This window comes from Sturnira hondurensis, unplaced genomic scaffold, assembly GCF_014824575.4.
Source record: "Sturnira hondurensis isolate 20B ecotype Veracruz unplaced genomic scaffold, ASM1482457v3 Scaffold0008992, whole genome shotgun sequence".
NCBI classification, from domain to species: Eukaryota; Metazoa; Chordata; class Mammalia; order Chiroptera; family Phyllostomidae; genus Sturnira; species Sturnira hondurensis.
Window position 1 is genome coordinate 4,807,546 of NW_028081623.1, and position 20,442 is coordinate 4,827,987.

Here is a 20,442-nt window from a genome sequence, read left to right on the forward strand (position 1 = left end):
TTCTCAAGGCCCCCCTCATGTTTGAACCTCAACTGTGGGCTGGGTGTTAGGTCTTGCCCACTGGGCACTTAGGCTCCATGCAAATTTAAGGATGTGCTTGAGCATCTGCTCCAGAGTCATCAAACATTTCATGTAGGTAAGAAGTTCCTGGAACATTATGAAAAGGTGACTGAAGTCAGGTTCCCAGAGATGAAGATTTCAGTATAAGTGATTTTTCAAGGAAGAGCTTCCTGGAAAAACTGGTAAGGGAGTGGAAAAACAGGACAAATTGGGAAGAAATTTCAGGCAGATCCCCAGAGAGGGAGGTTGCAGCTGGATCCCTCAATCTGTGTGATTCTGGAATGTGCAGAATCCTCAGAGGTGTCTAGACCAGAGGAAGGAGGCCCAGCAGTCATCCTCCTATATACATTAGTTATAGGTTAAAGGCTGCTCAGGGGTGGAGGAGCTAGAAGACATACATACCCAGCTGCTTAGGGCTGTGTGCTCCTACAGACAAGGTGAGCCAAGTAGCCTTTAGGAAGTCCTCCAGAAGAGTCACAGGTGCACAGGTCTGAGGACAAAGGTTTTTAAAGCAGGTAGAGGGCTGTATAGAAAACAGGTAAAAGAATCCTAGGGGGTCTGGGTGGAGCAGGATATGGGCTCATGCCCAGAATCCATAGAAGACTTATGTGCAGCTTCCAAACCAACTTAGTCTAATAGGTGGGAGTGAGCACATTTCAGTCTGTGGGCGAAATTCAGTCAGTTGATTTATTGTGTTAATAAATATTTATTGGAACACAACCATTTCCATTTGTTTACATATCATCCAAGGTTGCTTTTGTGCTAGAACAGCAGAGTATGGCCTTAAAATCCTAAAATATTTGCTATCTCTGATGCTTTACAGAAAATAGTTGCTAGCCTATGTAATAGATCCTCATCTTGACCACAGCTTCAAATACTTGGTTACACTATTATAATATTTTCACTTCTCAAGTTTATCATCTGGACCATGTAAGTTGATCAGGGTTTGGAACTAAGGGTAGGGAAGGAACAATAGGCCAAGAAAACACAAAATGCATAAAGAGTTTCTTGGCTGAGAAAGTTAAGGGAGTGTGTGCAAAAAAACAGCAAATTGTCTCATCTGGCTAAAGTGGTGATGCTTTTCACCCTTGCAGTCTTGGGGAAAACAAGGACAAAGTAAAATTAAAGGAGAGAAACAGAAAACCAAGGACTCATGAGAGGAGAAGCAGGATGGGTTGGTTGTTTTTCAAGAGAAGGATGGATGGCATTGGTGTCTCCCTCAGCTTTTTGCTCTCTGCACCAAGTATAAATAGTCCTCTTCAGAGGTTAATGCTTCCTGTAAAGGAAAATAATGGAGAAATCATCTGTTCTTTTCCTCCTCGGGGCCTATGATAAATCAATTTCCCATCTTTTTGTTTTTCCTGAGGTATCTAATAGTTTTGGGAGCAAAAAAAAAGAATACATTTGTGGCAAGTGCTTCAGCTCACATTACTTATTGGAAAGACAGGTAATCTACCCAGAAGCTGAGCCAGGAGACTGTGGACACTTTCCCCCTCTATTCAAAGCAAAAGTAGGCTAAATTTATTCTCAAGTATTTTATTTTATTTTTTGAAGCAATTGTCAATGGGATTGATTTATTAATTTACCTCTTTGATAGTTCATTATTGGAATATAAAACCACAACTGATTTCTGAATATTTATTTTGTATCTGCTACTTTACTGAATTCATTGATCAGTTCAAGTAGTTTTCTGGTGGAACCCTTAGGGTTCTCTCTATAGTAACATGTCATCTGCAAAGAATGACAGTCTTACTTCTTCCCTTCTATTTTGGATGCCTTTTATTTCTTATTCATGTCTGATTGCTGTGGCAAAGACCTCCACTACTATGTTAAATAAGAGTGGTGAGTATAATGCTGGCAGTGGGTTTTTCCTATATGGCTTTGGTTATGATGAGGGATGTTCCATCTATTCCCACTTTGCTGAGACTTTTTTTATTCATAAAAAACCTGGATTTTGAAGGTGGATAAAAGACTTAAATATAAGTTGTGACACCATAAAAATCCTAGAGAAGAACATAGGCAGGAAAATCTCAGATATGCCATGCAGCAATATTTTCACCGATATGTCCCCTAGAGCAAGGGACATAAAGGAAGGAATACCCAAATGGACTTCATCAAAATAAAAGTATCCTCATGGCTAAAAAAAATCAGCAAAATGAAAAGGGAATCGACTGTATGGAAAAGCATATTTGCAAGTGATACCTCAGACAAGGATTTGATCTCCAAAATACATAAAGAACTCACAAGATTCCACTCCAGAAAGACAAACAACCCAATTGAAAAATGAGCAAAGGACTTAACAGACATTTCTCCAAGGAGGACACATAGAGGGCCCATAGACATATGAAAATGATGCTCAGCATAACTAGCCATTAGTGAGATGCAACTTAAAACCACACTGAGATATCACCTCATGCCTGTCAGAATGGCTATCACCAATAAATCAATAGACAACAAGTGCTGGCAAGGATGTGGAGAAAAGGGAATTCTAGTGCACTGTGGGTGGAATGCAGACTGGTGCTACCACTATGGAAAACAGTATGGAATTTACCCCCCCCCAAAAAAAAAACAATGGAACTGCCTCTTGACTGATTGATTCCAATGCTGGAAATATACTCTAAGAATCCTGAAATACCAATTAAAAAGAACTTATGCATCCCTGTGTTCACAGCAGTGCTATTTATAATAGCTAAGTGCTGGAAAGAGCCTAATTGTCCATTAGGAAAATGGACACTTTTTGAGTGGATCAAAAAATGTGGTACATTTACACAATGGAATACTATGTAGCACAAAGAAAGAAGGAACTGCTACCTTTTATGACAGCATGGATGGAACTGGAGACTGTTATGCTAAGTGAAGTAAGTCAGATGGTGAAAGACAAATACCATATGATCTCAGTTATAAGAGGAATATCAGGAACAAAATAAACTAACAAGCAAAATACAACCAGGAGCATGGAAACATAGAATAGACAATCAGAGGGGAGGAGGAAGGGAGATAATGGTGGAAAGCAGGGGAAGGTACTAGTCAAAGAACATGTAAGAATGACCCAAGGACATGGACTATGGTGTGGGAATTGACTATGGGACTAGGGGGTGGGCTGGATAGAGGAGGGAAAAGGGGGAAAATTGGTACAACTGTATTAGAATTATAATAAAAAATTAAAGAAAAAGCAACACACAACCCTCATGCACGGTTGGTAGGAATCAAGGTTGATGCAACCACTGTGGAAAGCCATATGGACTTACCTCAAAAAGTTAAAAATGGAACTGCTTTATGACCCAGTGATTCAATTTTGGGGATATATCCAAAGAAACCAAAAACACTAACTTAAAAGAATATGTGCAATTCTACTTTCATTGCAGCATTATTTCCAGTAGCAAAGATTTGGAAGCAGCCCAAGTGTCTATCAGTAGATATGTGGATTAAAAAAAGCTGTGGTGCATTTACACAATGAAATGCTATTTGGCTGTAGAAAAGAAGAAAGTCTTATCCTTTAGGGACTCTAGTTCACTGTTGGTGGGATTGCAGACTGGTACAACCACTATGGAAAGCAGTATGGAATTTTCTAAGAAAACGAAAAATGGACATGCCTTTTGACCCAGCAATTCCACTATTAGGAGTATATCCTAAGAACCCTGAAACACCAATCCAAAAGAACCTATGCACCCCGATGTTCATAGCAGCACAATTTACAATAGCCAAGAGTTGGAAGCAACCTAAATGCCCATCGGTCAATGACTGGCTCAAAAAATTATGGTACATTTACACAATGGAATTCTATGCTGTAGAAAGGAAGAAGGAGCTCCTACCCTTTGCAACATCATGGATGGAACTGGAAAGCATTATGCTGAGCGAAACAAGCCAGGCAGTGAAAGACAAATACCATATGATATCACCGTTAACATAAATCTAAACAACAAAACAAACAAACAAGCAAAATGTAACCAAAGACACTGAAATACAGAACGTGCTGACAGGGTCCAGAGGGGAGAGGGGAGAGAATCACAGGGGAAAAGGGGAAGGACTCAGATGAACAAGTATAAAGGACACATGGACAATAACTAAGGTGGGGGGCAGAGATGGGAGGGAGGTGGGGAGCACTGGGGGTGTAGGGCTGGGAATACAAGAGAGAAAACTGTACTTGAACAAGAGTTAAAAAAAAAGAGAAAGTCTTACCCTTTAAAACAGCATAGATGGACCTGGAGAGCATTATGCTAAGTGAAATAAGCCAGCCAGAGAAAGACAGGTACCATATGATGTTACTCATATGTGGAATCTAATGAACAAAATAAACTAAGAAACAAAATAGAAGCACACTCATTGATGGTGAACAGACTGACAGCTCTCAATGGGGAGGAAGGGTGGCAGAGTTGATTAAAAAGGTGAAGGGGTTAAGCAAAAAGAAAAAAACAAAAACCCTCATAAACCTCATAGCCATGGACAACAATGTGGTGATTATCAGAGGAAAAGGGGAATGGAGAGAGGCAGAAGTGGGTATGGTGGGTAAATGGTGGTGGAAGTAGACTCGACTTGGGTGATGAACAGACGATACAATATTCTGATCATGTATTTTAGAATTGTATGCCTGAAATCTATATAATTTTAACTAACATCACCCCATTGAATTAAATAAATACAAAAAAATAAAAAAATAAAAAACAAGGCCAGAGTAGGCATTTGAACATTGATGGCACAGTGGAGGTGTGTCATAAGGCAGGCATGAAACTTGTGTTACTGGAAACAACTAAACATATTTGATGTATGTATATGTTGTTAAATTAGATGGCAGAGAATGGTTTTGATGTTTAAGTTCTCTTCCCATGCCATTATATACTAGATTGGTTCCCCACAAAGTGCATATGCGTAATGCTTAGTGTGTGCATGATATGGTCATAGAAGGTGTTAATATGGTTTGGAAGACATATATGACATGTTGATTGTTTGGAAGACAAAATATTTTTTTAAATATAAGGCAGAACATCTCACCTAAGAAAGAGTTCATGATGTCAGATATTACTGTCCTTGCAATTCTCAGAATGCATATCTCATGACTAAACCAACTTTTTCTTTACTTGTGCCTCTTATTGATTAATAAGGCCTGCATGGAAGCAGTGTTAAATTGTTGTGTTTTCCTCCAAAATGAGCTGAAAGATGAGTTTAGTTAGGATTCTGGCTGAATATTTCTGAGTTTGGGCAGTTCATGTAGCTGTGGTAATTCATACAGGGTATTTCAAGATATATGAGCTCCATTTTTGATTTCCTAACTTACCCTCTGTCTCTGCATTTGAGATAATCATTGAAAACAGATAATAAAATGTTAAAATAGAACAATATAAAGATAAATGGTTAAAATATAATATGTTTACAATAGAAATGTCTTTGTTTCTTTGCACTTTCTAATTTTCTACAATAAATATTACCTGTATAATGCAAGGTATTAAAAAAACAAAAACTGGAAAGTAAAGCAAGCAAAAATATTTCCAAATTAATAACATTTCTTTTATCTTTAGTTGTGGATGTGGCCCAAGAGTGACCATTGAATCCACAATGGATTTTTCTGAGGCCCAGTGATCTATTTCAATGATGGGTTAAAGAGTGTAGTCATTCTAGATGCAAGTAAGTCTTAGTGGATCTTCCTCAATGAGAATAATTTTCAGTAGCATATTTAAGTAGGCTGAAAATCTCAGATAAGAGTGAAAGATTTGGAAAGGAGGACCTATACATGGAAAATTGGACAGATACACAAAGAAATATTAAACTAGATCACCTTCTTACACCACACACAAGAAAAATTCAAAGTGGACCAAAGACTAAGTGTTAGATCCAAAACCATAAAAATTCTAGAAGAAAATATAAGTAGCAAAATCTTGAACACTGGTTGTAGAAGTTTTTTATTGGATACATCTCTCTAGGCAAGGTAAACAAAAGAAAAAACAAACAAATGGAACTTAATCAAACTAAAAAGGTTTTGCACAGCAAATAAAATCATCAAAAAATAAAAAGACAACTCACAGAATGGGAGAACATATTCACTGATTCATCCGATAAGGGGTTAATATCTAAAATTTATAAAGTACTGGCCCTGGCTGGTGTAGCTCAGTGGATTGAGCGCGGGCCTGCGAACCACACGATCGCAGTTCGATTCCCAGTCAGGGCACATTCCTGGGTTGCAGGCCAGTTCCCAGCAGGGGACACGTGAGAGGCAACCATACATTCATATTTCTCTCCCTCTCTCCTTCCCTTCCCTTCTAAAGATAAATAAATAAAATCTTTAAAATTTATAAAGTACTTACAAAATTCAACACCCCCCAAAAATAAAAAAATGGGCAAAGGACCTGAATAGACACTTCTCCAAAGAGGACTTACAGATGGCCAATGGACATATGAAAAGATGCTCAACATCACTAATCATGAGAAAAATGCAAATAAAAATGTGAATAAAACCACAATGAGATACCATCTCACACCTGTCAGAATGGCTATCATCAATAAATCAACGAACAACAAGTGCTGGTGGATATGTGGAAAGTGGAACACCTTTGCCCTGTTGGTGGGAATACAGACTGGTGCAGCCACTGTGCAAAGCAGTGCGGAAATACTTCAAAAGATTAAAAATGGATATGTCTTTTGACCCAGCTATCCCACTTCTGGGAATATATCTGAAGGACCCCAAGTCACTAATTCAAAGGAACATAAGCATCCCTATGTTCATTGAAGCATTACTTACAATGACCAAGTGTCCATCAATAGATGAGTGGATAAAATAACTATGGCACATTTACACAATGGAATTCTACTTGGCAGTAAAGAAGAAAATTTCACCCTTTGCAACAGTATGGGTGGACCTGGAGAACATATACTAAGTAAAATAGGCCAGTCAGAGAAAGACAAATACCATATGATTTCACCCATATATGGAATCTAATGAACAAACTGAACTAACAAGCAAAGAGGGCGTCTCATAGATGAAGAACAGATGACAGCCAGTGGGTTGGGGGAGGTTAGGCTGTAGAGGGATCAAGCAAAAAGGAAAAAGGACTCAGGGACATGGAAAAAATATGGTGATTGTCGGAGAAAGGGGTATATAAGGGGACTTAATGGTAATGGAAAAATATAATAGAGATTAAAAAAATTAAAAAATCAAAGAAATGCCAGTCTCTTCCATGCTTTTATGCAACATCTTTAAAAACACCTGCAAAGGATATCAATATTATATAGTTCACAATGACTGTTATTGCATATGGACCCTTGCTCTTTTACTGAAGTTAGTTTTTGGAGCAACTCTGGTTCTGCATGGTTTTATTGACTTTCCTACCATTGTATATGTGCAAATAGCCAACCACACTTGAAAATCTCCACTCTCAGCAATGATGTGCCAGTGACCTCAGTAATGAAGCCCATGAACATATGCAGAGGCTGCCATAGATACCAGACTTCAGCAGTATTAATAAAGTAATGGGAAGAGTGTGATTTGTGGATTTCTGGCCAAGATGGAGGTATAGGTAGACACACTGTGCCTCCTAGCACAACCAAAATTAAGGACAACAAAAATTTAGGAACAAAAAAAGTACCCAGAACTGACAGAAAATTGAACTGTATGGAAGTCCAACAACTATTCATCCAGACTGGGAAGATGGGTGGAGTTGGTGGCCAGCAGAGAGGGGTCAAGGCAGGAAAAAGCGGTGGCTTGCAGACCCAGCGTGGGGTGGCAATGAGCAGACCCAGTGAGGTGTGCAAGGCGGCTGGCTGACCGTGGTCATACATTCGGGAGCAGATAAACCAGGTGAAAACGGGCAGTGAGACAGACCGTGCAACCCAGGACCCCAGTGATGGGAAATAAAGCCTAAAAGCAACAATTGAAAACACTTGTGGGGGAAGAGAGAGACGATGGCAGCTAAGTAAGAGGAAGCAGATTCCACTTCCCTCTATACAAGGGAGAGAAACCTGGCTGATCTACGGAGGAACAGAGCAGACAGCTAACAGTATCACGGCATATATGAAAGTAGGAGATTGAAAATCGTAGCAGACATTGAAAAGCCATTTGGTAAGAAGAGTGCTTCAGGACAACAAGGGTCCAGGGATCAGTGTGAATAACAGGGAAGCTGCAGCTCCAGACCCAGGGCCCGCTGGGCAGTCCACAGGGCTCTTGGGAGAGAGCTGGGTTGGTGCTCCCTCCCCAGCCAAGCAGGATTTGAGGGGCACTGGGAGAGACCTGGTTGCTTGAAGTCATAGAGAGGGGAGTAAAGACTGAGTGGCAAACACACATGGGCTGTGAGCACCCATGCACAGCTCTGGGAAGAGTGTGGAGCCTCTGTGACTGGAGGTGGCCTGACCAGGCGCGTGCCCGAAACCCTGGGAGAGAGCTTTGTGGGACACCTGTGGACCTGGAGAGAGCACGCACGCCTCAGGAAACCCAGAGCCCACATCTGTAAACCTGCCCCTCAGCCTGCTGCAGCCAGCCAGCCAACACAGGTGAAGTGAAGAACAGAAAAAGTGGTTTGGCCAGTTTGAAACCAGTAAGAGGGTTTTTTGTTTGTTTGTTTGATTTTTTTAAGGTAATTTTTTATTTTTAAATTTTTATCATTTTTATCACTCAATTCCTTTTGCTTCTCTTTCCTTCTTCCTTTCTTTCCAATTTTATCTCTTCTACCATCCTCAGTCTTTCTTTTTCTTTTTTGAAATACCCACAAATGAGGAAAAAAAACCCTGGAACTGTGGAAAGACAAGAGTTGGACCCAAAGAGGGGGCATCTCAACAGCTGAGACAGAGAGACAAATTTCACTTTGCTATTACAGAGAACCTGCAAGATACTACATATTTGTATTATTATTGTTTCATTATTGTTACATTTTTTGAATAATATTTTTGCATTCCTCTTCTTTCTGTTTAGTCTTCTTTGCTTGGATGGTTATATTGTATCATTTGACAGGTTTCCCCTGTCCTCTCATTCATAGTGTATTGCTAATTTACTGTTCTTCACTTCACCTGTGTTGTATTAGCACAGTACTGAAGTTCCAATACTCCCTATTCCTGGTATCTAGATCTCACAGATTCTGTCATAAAATCATTGCTCTCATCTTATTGTAAATAATAGCTGTTCCATACAATTGTAAATATTACACAACACCCCTCCCAGATCTTAGCCCACTTCACTGTTTCCTGAACTCTGTTACTCTAGTGGTTAACTCTATTCTCTCACACACTATACCCATTTACTATTCTTTATTCTCACCTTACCTCAGAATCTGACCTGCCACAACCTCACTGCTTTTTAGATCCAAGTCACAATCCTTCCCTCCCCAACCAGAGTCGTATCTTTTTTCCATCCATTCTAAAAAGAGGCTAGTTGGGTGGAGTATCACGGTTAACACTATACATAGCCAAAGGATCTCCTATCTCTTCCTTACTGGCTGATACAGTAAATAGCATAGAATACTCTCTTGATGTCTTAAACAATTTTGCCTTACTCCTACAACTGATCACAAAAAGGAGTAGGTGGAAGTGGTGAACACCAGGATATCTGAAAAAGACTGCACCACTGAATCTCACAGGTATTCTACCACAGAAGTTCACACCATAAACCCAGGAAGTCAGAACAGATCAATTTAAGAAGCTGAGGCTAACAAGAAGAATCTCACAAACAATGGGAAGACAAAGAAATAATTCCCAAATGAAAAAAAGGAGGAAACCTCAGAGAGAATGGTAGATGAAATAGAGGCAACTCAACTATCAGATGTTGAGTTCAAAGCAATGGCTATCAGGAAGCTCCATGAGCTCACGGTGAATTACCAGAAACAACAATGAACTCACTGAAAACTATATCAACATGAAAAAGGAAATAGAAACTACCAACAAGGGCCAAGAGAAAATGAAGAATACAATACCTAACCGAAGAACACAGTAGAAGGAATCAAAACCAGGATTGATGAAACAGAAGATTGGGTTAGCAAGCTGGAGGACAAAATAGAAAAAACCATCCAGAAAGAGGAAGAAAAGGAAAAGAGGCTCAGAAAAAATGAAGAGGGATTAAGAAAAATGCAAGACAATATGAAATGTAATAATATTTGAATAATAGAGATACCAAAAGGAGAAAAAAAAGAGCAAGAGATAGAAAACCTGTTTGAAAAAATAATGATGGAAAACTTCCCTAATTTGATGTGAGAAAAAGTCACAAAAATTCAGGAAACACAGAGTCCCAACCAAGAGGAACCCAAAGAGGCCCACTTCCAGACACACCATGATAAAAATGGCAAAATTCCAAGACAAAAAGAGAATTTTAAAGGCAGCAAGGGAGAAACATGAAATAACATTCAAGGGAGCCCGGATAAGGTTAGCAACTGAATTCTCAATGAAAACCCTCCAAACAAAAAGAGAACGGCAAGAAATTTTCCAAGTAATCACAATCAAAGGGCTATAACCATGGATACTTTACCCAGCAAGGCTTTCAATCAAGATAGAAACCAACATAAGGAGCTTTCCAGATAAAAGAAGACTAAAAGAATACACCTCCACCAAACCAGCTCTGTAAGACATGCTAAAGGGACTGTTCTAAGGAAAGGAAGGAAAAGAAAGAGAGAGGAACACAAGTACAAAGCCGGCAATGTATAAGCACCTATCAATAGTAACCTTAAATGGAAATGGATTAAATGCTCCAATGAAAAGACATAGAATAGCTGAATGGATAAAAAAGCATGACCTACACATATGCTCCCTACAGGAGACCCACTTCAGGACAAAGACCTACACACACTGAAATTGAAGGAGTGGAAACAAATTTTCCAAGCAAATGGACAGGAAAAAAATCTTGGGTAGCATAACTATATCAGACAAAATAGACTCCAAAATAAGGGGGCATAGAGACCCAGAAGGTCACTTTATAATACTCAAGGGAAGAATCCACCAAGAAGACATAAACACTGTAAATATATATGCACTCAACAGAAGAACACCCAAATACATAAAGAAAATCTTAGAGGACTTCAAGCAAGATATTGACAGCAACACAATTATAGTAGGGGATTTTAACACCCCACTGTCAAAAATGGACAGATCTCCCAAACAAAATATCAATAAAGATATTGTGGCATTGAACAACATCCTAGATGAAATGGCCTTGACTGATATGTAGAGCCCTTAATCCTAAAGCTAAGTACACATTCTTTTCAAATGCACATGACACATTTTCAAAGATAGACCACATAATAGGACACAAAACAAAACTGAACAAATTCAAGAAAATTGAAATTATACCAAGCATTTTCTCTGACCACAGGGGACTGACACTAGAAATAAACCCCAAGGAAAAAACCCAAAACACTCAAAATCATGGAGATTGAATATCATGCTATTAAGCAATGAATGGGTGTAGAAAGAAATTAGGGAAGAATTTTAAAAAGTTTCTGGAAACAAATGAAAATGAACTCATGACAACCCAAAACTTATGGGACACAGTGAAGGCAGTCCTGAGAGGAAAGTTCATAGCAATACAGGCTCACCTAAAGAGCATAGAAACATTTCAAACAACCTTACACTATGCCTGCAAGAACTCGAGGAACAACAACAAAGACAGCCGAGAGCAAGTAGAAGGAAGGAGATAACCAAGACCAGAGCAGAATTAAATGACACAGAGATGAAAAGAACAAGTTTAAGGATCAATAAATCCAGGTGGAGGTTCTTTGAAAAGATAAACAAAGACAATCAACAAGCCATTTAGCAGGCTCATCAAGAAAAAAGAGAGAGGACCCAAATAAACAATGGGAAATGAAAGAGGAGAGATTACAACTGATACCACAGAAACAGAAGGGATTGTAAGACACTACTATGAAGAACTGTATGCCAAGAAATTTGAAAACTTAGGTGAAATAGACAAATTTCTAGAAAAATATAATCTTTAAAAACTCAGTGAAGGAGAAGGAGAAAGCCTGAACAGACCAATAACAGCAGATGAAATTGAGCAGTAATCTAAAATCTCCCAAAGCACAAAAGCCCTGGACCAGATGGTTTCACAGCAGAATTCTACATAGCATTTAAGGAAGAGCTAACCCTTATCCTTTACAGACTACTCAAAAAAATTCAAAATTATGGAAGACTCCCAAACATTTTTTATGAAGCCAGTATCATCCTAATTTCAAAACCAGATAAAGATACAACAAAGAAAGAAAACTTCAGGCCAATATTGGTGGTGAGCAGAGATGCCAAAATCCTCAACAAAATATTGGCAATCCTCATCCAATAATACATTAAAATGATCATACATCATGACCAAGTAGGATTCATTTCAGGAATGCAAGGATGGTACAACATTTGGAATTAAGTAAATGTAATACATCACAGAAACAAAAGCAAAGACAAAAATCACATGATCATATCAATAGATGTGGAAAAAGCATTTGATAAGATACAGCACCCATTTATGATAAAAACACTCAGCAAAGTGGGAATGGGTGGAGCATTCCTCAATATAATAAAGGCCATATATGAGAGACCTACAGCCAACATCATACCCTGGGCAAAAACTAAAAGCTTTTCCACTAAGATCAGGAACAAGACAAGGTTGTCCACTTTCACCACTTCTATTCAATGTAGTATTGGAAGTCCTAGCCGAGAAATCAGACAAGAAAAGGAAATAAATGGCACCCAACTTGGACACGAGGAGCCAAAACTGTCACTGTTTGCAGATGACATGATAGTATACATGGAAAATCTTATAGACTCCAACCAAAAACTGATTGATCTAATAAATGAATTTAGCAAAACAGTGGGGTGCAAAGTCAATATCCAGAAACTAAAGGCATTTTTGTATACCAACAATGAAACAGCAGAAGCAGAAATCAAGAAAAAAATCCCATTTGATATAGCAAGAAGAAAAATAAAATACCTGGGAATAAACCTAACCAAGGAGGTAAAAGACCTATATGCAGAAAACCACACAACACTGAAGAAAGAAATCAAGGAAGACATAAACAAATGGAAACATATACTGTGTTCATGGGTTGGAAGAATTAACATCATCAAAATGTCCATACTACCCAAAGCAATTTACAGATTCAATGCAATACCTATTAAAGTACCAATGGCATATTTCACAGACATAGAACAAACACTTCAAAAATGTATATGGAACCATCAACGACCCCAAATAGCAGCTGCAATGTTGAGAAAGAAGAACAAAGTAGGAGGGATCACAATACCTGGTGTCAAACTGTATTATAAGGCCACTGTAATCAAAACAGCCTGTTACTGTCATAAAAACAGGCACATAGACTAATGGAATAGGACAGAGAGCCCAGAAAATAAACCCAAATCTCTACAATCAATTAATATTTGACAAAGGGGGCAGTATAATAAAATGGAGTAAAGATAGCCTTTTCAACAAATGGTGTTGGGAGAACTGGACAGCTACATGCAAAAAAATGAAACTCGAGCACCAACTTACACCATACACCAAAATAAATTCAAGGGGGATAAAAGACTTAAATATAAGCTGGGAAACCATTAAAGCCCTAGAGGAGAGCATTGGCAGGAAAATCTCAGATATTCTACACAGCAATATTTTTACTGATATGGCCCCTAGAGCAAGGGATGTAAAGGAAAAAATAAACAAATGGGATCTCATCAAAATTAAAAGCTTCTGCATGGCTAAGGAAAACAGTATCAAGATGAAAAGAGAAGCAACTGTTTGGGAAAACATATTTGCCAATGATACCTCAGACAAAGGTTTGATCTCCAAAATATACAAAGAACTCACTCGACTCCACTCAAAGAAGATGAGCAACCCAATTAAAAAGTGGGCAAAGGACTTGAACAGACACTTCTCTAAGGAGGACATACAGAATATCCAAAGACATATGAAAAGATGTTCAATATCACTAACTATCAGACAGATGCAAATTAAAACCACAATGAGATACCACGTTACACCAGTCAGAATGGCTATCATAAACAAAGCAATAAACAACAAATGTTGGAGAGGTTGTGGGGAAAAGGGGACTGTGGTCCACTGTTGGTGGGATTGCAGACTGGTACAACCACTATGGAAAACAGTATGGAATTTCCTCAGAAAACTAAAATTGGACCTGCCTTTTGACCCAGCAATTCCACTGCTAGGATTGTATCCTAAGAACCTGAAAACACCAATCCCAGAGAACATATGCACCCCAATGTTCACAGCAGCACAATTTACAATAGCCAAGTGTTGGAAGCAACCTAGGTGCCCGTCAGTAAATGAATGGGTCAAAAAACTATGGTACATATACACAATGGAATTCTATGCAGTAGAAAGAAAGAAGGAGCTATTACCCTTTGCAACAGCTTGGATGGAACTGGAAAGCATTATGCTGAGTGAAATAAGCCAGGTGTTGAAAGACAAATAGCATATGATCTCACCTTTAACAGGAAGCTAAACAATAAAACAAAGAAGCAAGCAAAATATAACCAAAGACACTGAAATAGAGAACAGGCTGACAGTGACCAGAGGGGAGAGGGTAGGGAATTTCAGGGGAAAAGGGGAAGGGTTTACAGAAACAGGAATAAAGGACACATGGACAAAAATTAAGGGGTTGGAAATGGGAGGGAGGGGGAAGGGCTGGGTGGGTGAGCTGGGATGGGAGTAAAAAACAGAAAACTACTTGAACAACAATTAACATTAAAAAAAGAATAGAAAACACTCATGGAATTTGAGGTGCTGAGAGAGACTCTCAGCCTCATATGAGAGTTTTTTGGAGAGACTCACAGGGTCCTAGAATGTACACAAGCCCACCCACCTGAGAACCAGCACAAGAATGGCTCAATTTGCTTGTGGGGAGCAGCAGAAGGCACTGTAATCCAAGAGAGGGCAGAGCAAGCACCATTGTTCTCTCTCTGACCCCGTTCACACATATAACATCACAACTCAGCCACTGGGTTGCCCCGCCCTTAGGTGAGCACCTAAGGCTATGTCCCTCATACTTAACAGGCCCACCCAGAGAAAAAAAATGGCTCAAATGGAAGAACAGATCAAAGCCCTAGAGCCAATACATCTAAGTGACCAAGTGATAGTCAACCTATTAGATGCACAGTTCAAAGCACTGGTGATCAGGATGCTCACAGAATTGGTTGATTCTGGTCACAAATTAGATGAAAAAATGAAGACTACACTAAGTGAAATGAAGGAAAATGCACAGGAAAACAATAGTGATGGGAAGAAACCTAGCACTCAAATCAATGGAGTGGACCAGAAGGAAGAAAGAAACAACCAAACAGAAAGAATGAAGAAAGAATAATTTTAAAAAATTAGGAGAGGCTTAGGAACTTTCAGGACATCTTTAAACATTCCAACATCTGAATTATAGGAATATCAGAAGGGGAAGAGGAAGAGCAACAAGTAGAAAACTTATTCGAACAAGTAATAAAGGAGAACTTTTCCAATCTGGCAAAGGCAATAGACTTCCAGGAAATTCAGGAAGCTCAGAGAGTCCCAAAGAATTTGGACCCAAAGAGGAACTCACCAAGGCACATCATAATTACATTAACCAAGATTAAAATGAAGGAGAGAATCCTAGAAGCAGCAAGAGATAAGGAGACAGTCACCTACAAAGGAGTTCCCATCAGACTGTCAGCTGATTTCTCAAACGAAATCAGGCAAGAAGGGGCTGGAAAGAAGTATTTCAAGTCATGAAAGGCAAGGAGCTACATCCAAGATTGCTCTATCCAGCAAAGCTTTCATTTAGAATGGAAGGGCAGATAAAGTGCTTCTGAGATAAAGTCAAGTTAAAGCAGTTCATCATCACTAAGCCCTTATTATATGCTACGCTAAAGGGACTTATCTAAGGAAAAGAAGATTAAAAAATATGAACAGTAAAAAAGACAGCAAACTCGCAGTTATTAACAACCACACTAAAACAAATGCAAACTAAGCAAACAACTAGAATAGAAATGGAACCATAGAAATGGAGATCACATGAAGGGTTATCAACAGGGGAGTGGGAGGAGGAGAGAGGGGAAAAAGTGCAGAGAATAAGTAGCATACATGGCAGGTAGAAAATAGGGGGAGGGCAAGAATACTATGGGAAATGTAGGAGCTAAAGAACTTATGACACATGGATATGAACTAAAGTGAGGGAATGTGGGTGGGAGGGGGTGTGCAGGGTGGAGGGGAATGAAGGGGGGGGGAAATGGGACAACTGTAATAGCATAATCCATAAAACATATTTAAAAAAGAGTGTGATTTGTTCCAGAATGACATCTCGTCAGGTATGGTAAAGCTAGAAGCCCTCAAAAGCTAGAAAGACAAGTGAAGTTCTTAACAGCAGCATGGAAGTATCAGAGAAAGCTCTGGAGTTGATCCAGACAAACTTCCTGTTACCAAACATATTGCACGTTCTTTACTTGCTGATGGGATTAGTCAAATAACTGTAGGACTCAGTGACTTTCTCTTACTTTTTAATGGTTTTGACTAACTTGACTTTGGAATGATTAAAGCTCACTGTGTTTATGTCTGAGCACCCAATTCACAGTGATAATGAAAAAGCACAAGTATAGGCATTTCTAATTTTCCTTTATGTATCTTTTACTATTTCTGCCAAGCACTAATTGTTCAGACTAAATCATAATGGACTTGGTAATTAGATAATTAGAATTTATTGTCAACAACAGTAATGTTTCCTGAAGTGTACCATACATCAGATACTGTACTTTACACTGGTGATTCAAAGATATAGTGAAATCAGATACCATTTCACTTGGATTCAGTGTGTATCCACCTTGGTGAATACTCAGATTCCTAATGTATTCAAGTGACAGCTCTATTTATGAACTTTAGGGTCTCTTGATCAAGCTTAATGATTTTATAATCCTTAGTTCTCATTTATAATAGAAATCATCACACTTCTAAGGGCTTATTTATGTTAGGAGCAAATAAAACAATGTATAGGAAAGCTTGAAAACTATATAAATATGAGATTATTGTTAATTTCACTAGGTAAGGATGATATGTCATATACAAATAATAACTCTCTAAAGTAATATATTGTTAAAATACATTTATCTATATGCCAAGTCCATAGACCATTCAGAGATTTTTGGCAGTGATTTTGTCACATGAAAGTGGTGCATGATGAAAATACAAATTCAGTATGTACTACTATGAAGGCAGCAGAATGTCCAACACATGGTAGGAGTTTAATAATTATTTGTGAAATTAAACAGAAACAAGTCTTAAAGAATGACTAGAAATTGGATAGGTCAATAGTGCACTGGGTGGGTGTTTAAAGTAGGTTACAGTACCAAAATGCTTTGGAAATTGGAGGAATTTTAGACAGTTTGGTGAGGCTAGGATACAACTGGATGAACTGGGAATGAATGAGAGATGAGACTTTAAAAGTAAACAAGGGCCAGATTGAGAAAGGGACTGTATGCTGTGCCAGAGTTCATTTTTCATTCTGAAGACAATGGTAAACTTTACAAGATTTTAAATAAAAGAGAGATACATTTATATTGGTCTTTTAGAATGATTTCTCTGGGCCTGTGTTTATGGTACCAGGCAAGAAGTGGGTGGGTTTGAACTAAGTCATAGCAGTGGGGGTTGTGGGGTATTGGAAACCAAGAGACTGAATCAAAAGGAATTCATGAAGCACAGTTGCTAGGATTTTTTGGTGACTTGGCATGTGTACAAGGATCAGTATGACTGTTCTGCTTTGGATGGCTAAAGGATGGAGTCATTAATGAGGATAAAGCAAAGAGAAGAAGAAAGTTTATCAAGAATTACATCCACAATAAGCTGAAGAAAACAGAAATATGTCATATGTTTTAGATAAATTTTAATCCAATATACTGAAAACCCATTTATTTTTTACTTTTTTAATTGAATTTATTGGGGTGACATTTGCTGATTCAATTATAGAGGCTTCAGGTGTACAGCTCTATAATACATCACCTGTGTATTGTATTGTGTGTTAACCATCTCAAGTCAAGTCTCCATCCATCACCATTTATCCCCCCTTTGCCCTCTTCTACCTTCCCCACAACCCTTTTCCTCTGGTCATCACCATACTGTTGTCTGTGACTATGAGTTGTTGTTTTCCTTTAATCCTCTCAACTTTTTGAAAACGTCTTTAAATGTAGTCTTCTTTCACTGACCATGGCTTTCCTCATGATACAGCAAATAAGCCAAATGAGTCTGAAGAGGTATTCACTTAGACTCCATCCAAAGGGCAGTGCAATGGATGAGGAGCCCAGACCTGTGCGTTAGTAAAGAGCTAGTTTCATTTACTTTGTGATGCGCTGCTTTTGAATTCTTTACAATCATAGATTTTTAAATTAAACTTATCAACCATTGTTCTGCTATAATTGCCATTGAATAGATTATGTGTGCATGGATGGTTTAGTGGAAAATTATTATTGGAACTGCTTTTGGAATTGTTTAAAACAGATACTGCTGATTGACTTACAAGGCTACTTCTGCTCATTTATTGTTTCAAAGTTTGCCTCAAAACTGCTTTTCATCATTTCAATGCTGAAATTGATTTTATTTGTAGAATATTATAGTACAAGAAATGTGAGATGATTTTAATTTGTAGAGAAATATTACTGGTTTTTGCACAATGACCATGAGTTTCTTGAAAGCAAGGATTCATGTGCTTATTTCTGTGGTTCAACACATAAAAGTTTCTGGCACATACAAAGTGCTGAGTAGATATTTGTGGATTATGAAATTAATTGAATTTAGTTGATGGCTATTTATTTATTTATTTAAAATGTTCTCTCTTTATTCTGATTTATGATTCTTTTAATTTCAGTGTTGAAGATGTACTTTAATAAAAACAGCTTATTCAGAAATGTTTTTAAATCCTGAAAAAATTGTGTTCTGAAGATAAATTAATTTGTAACTCAGGTTAAAATTAAATTGCTTCTCCTCAAACTTTGTCTTTCAGGTTATGTTATCCTTGTTCTCTTTCTTTTTAGTTTAGTGGGGGGACACTGGTTAACAAAACCATACGTGTTTCAAGTGTACAGCTCAACAGACATTGCAGCATTATTTACAATAGCCAGGATATGGAAACAGCCTAAGTGAACATCAGTAGATAAGTAGATGAAAAAAAAAGATGGTACATTTACACAATGGAATACTACTCAGCTTTAAAAAAGAAGAAAACCTTACCTTTTGCAATAATGTGCATGGACCTGGAGAATATTATGGTAAGTGAAATAAGTCAGTCGAAGAAAGACAAATAGTATATGATTTCACTTACATGTGGAATCTAATGAATAAAATAACAAATAAAATAGAAACAGAAACATAGACATATAGAACAGATTGACAGCAGTCAGAGGAGCTGTCAATCTGTCAGGGTTTGAGGGGCTGGGTGTAAAAAACGTGAAGGAATAAAGCACACAGACACAAATAACAGTATGGTGATAGCCAGAAAGAAAAAGGGATTGGGGGAGATGGAAGAGGGCAAAGGGGGGGATAAATGGGGCCAGAAAGAGATGGCTATCTTTTTAAAGAAGACATTGTAGAGTTTCTGAGTCAGACATATTTTATAAAAGGTATTATCATAGACCAGACTTTTACCCAGACTATTTTAAGAGTATTTTAGATGGAAAGAAAGCTTGAAAATGACTTCATTCTGTCTTTTCCCACCCATGAAGTTAGAAGCATCAGCACCTTTTTGCTGCTCTTAAAGTCAGTCTGGGAGCTTCTTGGCCCCTGCCCTTGGTTTATAAGGTATGGGCACTAAATTTTTGGTTCTGTTGCTTGCTCCAAAGCATTTTTATCAATCATAACCTCAAGTTGATATATGGATCTCTATGTAGTATAAGAACTGTTTGCTAAAGGTCACTAAAATATGAAGGTTGTGACTCTAAATTTAAAAATTATTGGTATTTATAGCAAGATATCCCTATCTTCCTTTCAAATTAGTAAATTATCTAGTAACATGAAGTTACCCTTCCTACCTACATTTAACTTCAAGCAGGAGCATACTTTAAGTTCTAAATTTTCCAGAACCTGCAATGACAAACAATGCTTAAGAGTAGCAAAACCTCTCCCAGCAGAGTTCTCTATAACATCTGGCACATAGCTAGGTGCTAGTAGCAGACTTCAGTGGCTCTGGGTTTTGTCTTCTTACTCTGGTTTCTCACCTTCTGTCTTCTGGTTCTCATCAAGACACCCTCCTTCATACTTGTAGTCCTATGGGATTGTTATCATGAGGCCTATGCTTTGTACTACAGACAATGATGGGTATGTGAACCTGAGATGGCCATTGTGTTCAAATAGGCATGGTGGTGTATAGGCATCAATAGGATGATGGTATATTTGAATAGACAAATACACCATCATCCAAAACAGTCCTTAGTTTAAAGACAGATGCATAACTCGACATCTGAGGTCTTGGTCTGAGA